Source organism: Gossypium hirsutum, chromosome A04, assembly GCF_007990345.1.
Source record: "Gossypium hirsutum isolate 1008001.06 chromosome A04, Gossypium_hirsutum_v2.1, whole genome shotgun sequence".
NCBI classification, from domain to species: domain Eukaryota; kingdom Viridiplantae; phylum Streptophyta; class Magnoliopsida; order Malvales; family Malvaceae; genus Gossypium; species Gossypium hirsutum.
Window position 1 is genome coordinate 13,954,668 of NC_053427.1, and position 7,903 is coordinate 13,962,570.

A 7,903-nucleotide genomic window follows, 5' to 3' on the forward strand; every position below is an offset into this window, starting at 1 on the left:
GAGAAGACCGAAGTGCCGTGCCAATTGAGTCACATAGGGGCCAATGGAGATGACTCCCTTCCTATGCCGCTCCGTCTGATGGCGAATGGCTAATAAACATAAATTATACATATTTTTACACCATGTTTAATGCGTTTTATGGATGATTTTCCAATAGAATTGGTGAATTCGATGCTCCTAATGCTTTAATTTCATGTTTTATACTTAGGAGAGCATAGGAGAGAAAAAAGAACGAGAAACGGGCCAAAAACAGAGAAAATGGGCCAAAGTACGAAATCAACATAGCCTGGACCTCCTCACACGGGCAGACCACATGGCAATGTCAATTTGGTAGGCTCGAGCACAGCCTGAAGTAATTGCACATGGGCGTGTCCCTGCCGAGCCCAAGTTGAGTCCAATTCAGAAAAGGCTAATTTTGAGGGCTTTTAGGCATTCCAAAGCCTATAAATACACCCTAGAGGATGAAGAAAAGGAGACGAAGAATAGGGAGTAAGGAATTACTCCAAGGAAGCCGATTGATCCATCTCAGAAGTCGGATTCATCATCAAGACTGAAGATCTCTCCTCAATCTCCCTCCTAGAGTTTTGGGTTTTCTTTATGTTTTGTATTCTTTATTCTTCTGAGATACTTTCTTATTTAGTTATGAACTAAAACCCCTAAATACCTAAGGGGAATGAAACCTAAGACGAATGTTGTTATTATTTTTTGAATCGTATGATAAATATTTAACTTGTTCTTAATTATGTGTTTTTAATTCTTGTTTTGATCTCCCAGGATACTGATTCAAGATAAGCTCTTATTCAGAGCAGGAATAGGCCCTGTCTAAGAGTACATCTGTCATAATTAAGCGGAGTTGATTGTGCGCCTAGACATAGGGTGACAAGATTTTGCCGGATTAGGGTGAAACCTAATAAGGGGATCCATAGATCGAGTTAATGCAACCCTAGAGTGTTAATTAGAGAAAAGTCTCGGTTATTCAATCTAGGGATTAGATGTTATTAGTCTTGAATAGGGATAATAACATAACTTAGGGATCTCTACGGATCAAGTTGAATGAATAAATCGTCCGATTTGGAGCCAGAATAACAAGTAAGGTCTAGGTGGATTTTTCCTTAGGTATTGTCTTAAGTCAATCGATTTTCCCCAAAAGCAATTCCCCGATTCTTTTCTTTTTGAGTTCTCAGTTTAGATAATTAGTTAATTAAAACAAAAACCTCTTTATTCTTAGGCTAGATAACAAAAAGACAGTCATTACTAGTACTTTTAGTTCCTTTGGGTTTAACAATCCGGTTTTGCTAAAACTATACTCCTGTTCGATAGGTACACTTGCCTACATCCCGATAATAGTTAGTTCAAGAATGAGTAATTATAAATTTTTAAAACCTATCACGAAATCACGCAATCAATGGCAAGGGCAATGAAATAGGCAAGGTCGAAGATGTGTCCGTTCGCCATTCTCCATAAAAAGAAGGTGTCGTGAGTGTTGATGACGCCGGTGCTCTCTCGCTACCCTGTCAGACTGTGGGCTAAGATGGAGTGTAAGTATCGCGAGGATGGAGGGAGAGCCGATGCCTTGGAGCAGCTAGGATCATAGGTGGCCAAGGCAGGTATGAGGGCTTGCCAGCATTTCGACGGAAAGTAGTGGATGTGGCGATGGAGACTGTCACAATCATCGTCATCCATGAACTCCTCTGTGTATAGTCCCAGTGCGACTCCGAACTCAGGGACGCTCAACTGGCAAACTAATCCTCTGAGATGGAACTGGAGCATTCTAGGATCGTCGAACTCTGTCATAACAACTTGGAGGTGGAAGATCGAACAGAGTTCAAGTGTGAGCTAGAGGTACGTCGGCTTGACTATATCGAAGAATAGCCCCCATGGGTCAATGGTCAGAAGGGCTCAGACTGCATCAGCCAGTTGGATTTGTTCAAGTGCGGCTGAGTCAATGCAACAGCCCACACCTAGGGGTCGGGCCCGTAGTATCTAAAAAAGTTCCTCCTGTGGTCCCGAGGGAAACTTGAGGAATGGCTGTCTGATATCCGCGGTAGGACCCGAGGATGACGCTCCTCCTTTCCTCTTCTTCGAAGTAGGGATAGCGGTTTTCTTACCCCGTGGGTTTGACATGGTATCTGCAATGAAAACATGAAGTTATAAGAAAAATCTGCAAGAATGGCAAAACATGCAAGTATGTTAAAACTAAATAACAATATTTCATGGGGGTTTTTTGACTAAGGGGAAAATCTACTAAAAAACAACCAAGTCCTAATACATATATCAAATCATTATTATGAATATAAATACAAGAATGATGCTAAAGGAAATAACTAGTGGATGCACGCATGTGAGATTGATAATATGAAATATGGTGTAGGTAAGCATGAGATCCATGGAAACAAGAAAAACAATGGATGAATGTAGCATAATGTATCGACTAAAATGGCAAATTTCTAACAAAAGGCAAAAGCATTACTAGCATTAAAACCATGAATATTACTCAAAATAGTTAAATAAAACAATAAAATTAGTAAAATGAAAGAAGATAATAGAGAGGAAAGAGTAAACAAACACAATAGCTTGGTAGAGGGAGGAGTTTGGGTCATCCATAGTGGTGCTGTGGTCAGCGCACGAGCATGGCAGGGAGGGCGTGTGAAAGGACTTCAGTGGCTAGGGTTTGATGTTTGAGGAATGGCATGATGAATAGTGGGGGTTTATATAGATTTCCCACAGCCGTGTGCCCTAATTTTAGCCCGTGTGTCTTGTGATTTTCAAATTTGGGCGCATCTGAAATTTAGCCCATGCCCGTGTCCTTTGGGCGTGTTGGTGCACACAGTCGTGTTGCACGGCCGTGTCCTACTTCATTCGCTTCTCCCACACCCGTGTGTATAGGCACTTGCCCGTGTTGTTTTATCAGTCTTGAGCATGGGTGGTGGGCACGGGCGTGTCACGCCCATGTTGTTTTATCAGTCGTATCGCTCGACCGTGTCGTCTCTCGTGGTATGCACACGGCCTATGGCACACCCGTGTGCCTGGCCGTGTGGATTAAAAAAACTTGTGTTTCATGGACTCAGTTAGTGATTAGATGTTAAAAACTAAAATTTAAAGAAGTTAACACCATTAGTGCTCGGGTTGCCTCTCGAAAAGCCCTTATTTATAGTCTAAGCTCGACTTACCTTTTTGTTGCATGGTCATGGTGGTGAATTTACCTTAAAAGGTTTTAAACGAGTATTATTTACCTTAAAAGTGCTGAATTTGGGATGAATTACCTCGGCTGTACCATATGGAAAAATATTGAGTACCGTAAGAGGGATTGCTTCCTTATTTTCAGAAGTGGCAATGCGAGGGTCTGCTGCATCTAGTAGTACTTTGTCTCCAACCTTAAGTTGATTTGGTGAAATATTGAGCTCGTCATAGCGTGGTTTTGGTTTATCGTGTGATATCGGTGTCTGTGTCTGCTATTCATCTATTTCCTCGACTCGTAGCCTTCGTTCTTCATAGATAGTTCCCTTGTCGTTACTCAAACATGGCTCCTGTGTGCTTTTTGAACGTGTTTCCTGCAAAGAAGGTTTCACCACATGATCAGTATTAGTAGTAAGATTTATACAATCACCCTCAACATTTGATATGTTACTTGAATTACGAGCTTAAAGAGTGATTGTTTCCTCACCCACACGAAGTGTGAGTTCACCTGTACCAACATCAATTATCATTCTAGCAGTTGCTAAAAAGGGCCTTCCTAGAATTAAAGGTACGTTACTGATACGTGATCTTGTGACAGGTTTTAAAAATTTATAATTAATCATTCTTGAAACTAACTATTATCACGATGAAGGCAAGTGTACCTATCAAATAGTAGTATAGCTTTAGCAAGACTAGATTGTCGAACCCAAAAGAACCAAGAGTGCAAGTAATTACTTTCTTTTTATTGTCTAGCCTAAAAATTAAGGGATTTGATTGTCTAAATCAATTAACTAAACTAAGAGTGCACAGAGAAAATTTGGGGAAAAACTTTTGGGAAAATTCGATTGTTTAAGACAATACCCAAGGAGAAATCCACCTAGACTTCACTCTTTATTTGACTCTGAATCAGACGATTTATTCATTTGACTTGATCTGTAGAAATCCCTAAGTTATACTATTATCTCTCTCGAGACTAATAACGTCTAACCCTAGGTTGATTAATTGAAATTTCTTTCTAATTAACACCTAGTGTTGTATGAACTCGATCTATGGATCCCCTTATTAGGTTTCACCCTAATTCAGTAAAATTTATCATCCTATCTTTAGGCGTGCAATCGACTCCGCTTAATTATGACAAATTTACTCTTAGATAGGGTCTATTCCTCCTCTGAATAAGAGTATTAACTTGAATCAATACCCTGGAATATTAAAACAAGAATTAAGGACACATAATTAAGAACAAGTCAAATATTTATCAAATAATTCAGATAATAATAACAAGATCCGTCTTAGGTTTCATTCCCCTTAGGTATTTAGGGGGTTTAGTTCATAATTATAGAAGAAAACATATCAGAAGAATAATGAATACAAAACTTAAAGAAAACCCAAAAAAACTTGAATGGACATTGAAGGGAGATCTTCAGTCTTGATGATGAATCCGACTTCTGAAATGGACCAATCGACTTCCTTTGAGTAATTCCTTGCCTCCTACTCTGCGTCTCTCTTCCTAAGTGCCTACTCAGGTGTTTAAATAGGCTTTAGAATTCCTAAGAGCCCTCAAAATTGGCCTTATCTAAATAGGGCTATACTTGGGCTCGGTAGGGACACACTCGTGTGACACGCCCGTGTGAGATTACTCCAGCCCGTGGTTAAGGCTGTTGAATAGGCATAGGTGTGTAGTCTACCCGTGTAAGTCGTGCTTCGATCCTGCCAAAGGGACATGCCCGTGTGAGGAAGTTCAGGCCGTGTTGATTTCCTATGTGGGTCTATTTTCTCCGTTTTCAGCCCATTTCTCGCTCTTTTTACTCTCCTATGCTCATCTAAGTACAAAACATGAAATTAAAGGATTAGGAGCATCGAATTCACCAAATCTAAGGGGAAACCATCCATAAATATGCTGAGCATGGGATAAAAATATGTATAAATTACGGTTTATCAAATACCCTCACACTTAAGCGTTTGCTTGTCCTCAAGCAAAATCCTCAACTCACAATCAAAATAAATTCTTCTTAATTTATAATCCCTATCAATAATATCTCAACATAATCCATAAGTAATCATACATTGAAAATTCAACTAAAGGTACATAAAAGTTTCAAACATTCCAAGTTGAGCATTTTATCATGTAAACATAGGTGTCCCCCCTCATCTAAGTAATCACCTTTGATCAAAATATCACAGAGTTTAACATCCTCACCAAAGATTCACTCAAATCACTCGAGATGTTTAAGGACATCAAATAAAGCACTCATTAGTCAATATGAAAAGTTATTACCATAGGCTTGCATGAAAATAAAATCTCCACCACTATATATTAAGATGATACATCAATAAAAAAGGTCTTTAGAGGGTTGTAATATGGCTTTGGTTAGGGGGTGTGGTCATAAGCTGAAAGAAAATGTTAGAATCGAGATTGAATTGAAAAATTACCTAGCTAGAAAAATAACCAGTCATCATTTGAATATAAGTGAGCTCATCTCAGAATATGAAATTAACACTTAAGCTCAAAAATGATGAATTACTACTAATATGTGTTGAAGTATATATATATATATTTTTTTAAGAACAAGTCAAATACATAGAAGAGCAAAACATAGCTAAGAAATTGGTTCAAATCAAATCTCGACAAAAATAGGGATCAAATTAGGGGATTTCAACAATAGTGGGTTATGGGTTAATATTGAGGGTAATTCAATTAAAGGTTTGTTAGGCTCAAAGAGGTTCACTAAGGGTTAATTATGAAGGTAGGCTTTTGTGAAGTGAGTGGGTTAAACCTAAGTGCCTTTATCATCTTGACATATCAAATCCAATGGTGTGGTCTTGACGTGCATAATCAAGTAAGTTCTAGAATAACAAATCAATACTGACACACTCATAACAAAAGTGAGCATGAAAGAAATAAAATATGCTCTAAAGGCTCAAGATCTCATAAAAATTATGGCTTTTTCATGTTTAAACTTGTGAATTTCAACTCACGATAATACCTAAACTTAGGGAAACAACATGAAAGTTTATAATTTTTCAAAAATCAACTTATCATGCTTGATTCTCTAATGACTTAAATTTTAAACAATCAATGCATAAATGTCTATTTTTAATTCAAGACATATCAATAAAAATCATAAATTACTTAAAATTCATTCTAATAGTGGTATGAGTGATTCACGTGAGAATAAGATAAAATTCAGGGATTTCTAATGATGATATGAAAGACCCCCCACACTTAAAATGTACATTGCCCTTAATGTACAAAGATAGATATATTGAAAAATATAAATAAATAATCATAAGATAGGCAGAGAAGTGAAACTTCCTGAATGATGAATGAACTCCTTGATTTGGGGTTATGGAGAATAATCGGCCAAGGCAATAATGAGAGTGGAGGAGGATACTCCGGTGGTGGTAGAGGTTCATTAGTCCATAAGTCTTACCCCAAAAGAATGTTATATCTAGTGGTAGCTATGGTCGTGGTCGAGCAAGACATGGCAGTTGTGGAGAACATTTGCCAGTAAAGGTTTTAGTTCCTATGTGATGATGAGTTTTGGAGCTCTTTATAACTGTGATAGAACCAGGAACTTTTTAGGAAATATAAGGAAGCATAATTACTCGTAATGAAATAGTCGAAACTATAAATTATTCAATAAAAATTATAAAAACTAAAATTAAAATAATAATAAAGGAAAATTAAATAAAAAGTACTTAAATAAGATAATTAAAGATAAAAGTGAAAATAAAAATAATAAATAAAAAGATTTTAAATATCGTTATCGCCGGATGGTTCGCGAGGTGGTGGTGGTGATGAGATGTGGAATGTGATCAAAGCCCTGAAAACACTGCTTCTCAAATCGTGTAACGTGCTTAGAGATGTCAGAGTATGAAGCCGTCGTATGAACTGGACGATGGACGGGTGGTGGCTGAGACGGCGAGTCCTTATGACGTGGAGGGACATCATCAGTAATGTCCTCTGGGTCCTCCTCGATGGATTAGACGAGGCGGTACTAATGAGGGTAGGAGCCACGTTGTTTCTTGATCATCCTCATGTTTAGTATGCTCGAGATGCCTTGTGAGGACATCTGACCGATAAGAGTGAGGGAGGATGATTGTGTTGCTGTGTTGAGGAGCCCAAAGTGCCGAGCCAATCGAGTCACATAGGGCCTGATAGAGATGACCCCCTCCGATGTCGCTCCGTCTGATGGCGGATGGCGAGGGCGATGAAGTAGGTGAGCTCGAGGACGTGCTCGTTCTCCATGCTCCATAAGAAATAGGTGTCGTGGGTAGTGATGACACCGGTGCTCTCTCGTCGTCCCGTCAAAGTGTGAGCCAAGATGGCATGTAGGTACCTCAAAGATGGAGGGAGAGTCGGTGCCTTAGAGTGACTAGGATCGTAGGTGGCCGAAGTAGGGACGAGGTCCCTCCAACACTTTGAAGGAGAGTGGTGGATGTGGGGGTGAAGAGTGTCGAGTTCATTGTCGTCCATGAACTCCTCTATGTACAGCCCTAGTGCAATCCCGAACTCGGGTATGCTCAACTAGGGCACTAGACCACCAAGGCAAAATTTGACCGTTCCAGGATCGTCGAAGTTGGTCATGACAGTCTGAAGATGGAACATCGAGAAAAGTTCCAAAGTGAACTCAAGATACATCGGCTCGACAATCTCAAAGAAAAGCCCCCACAGGTCATTTGTTTGGAGCGCTCGGACCGCGTCAGCAAATTAAATCTGTTCAAG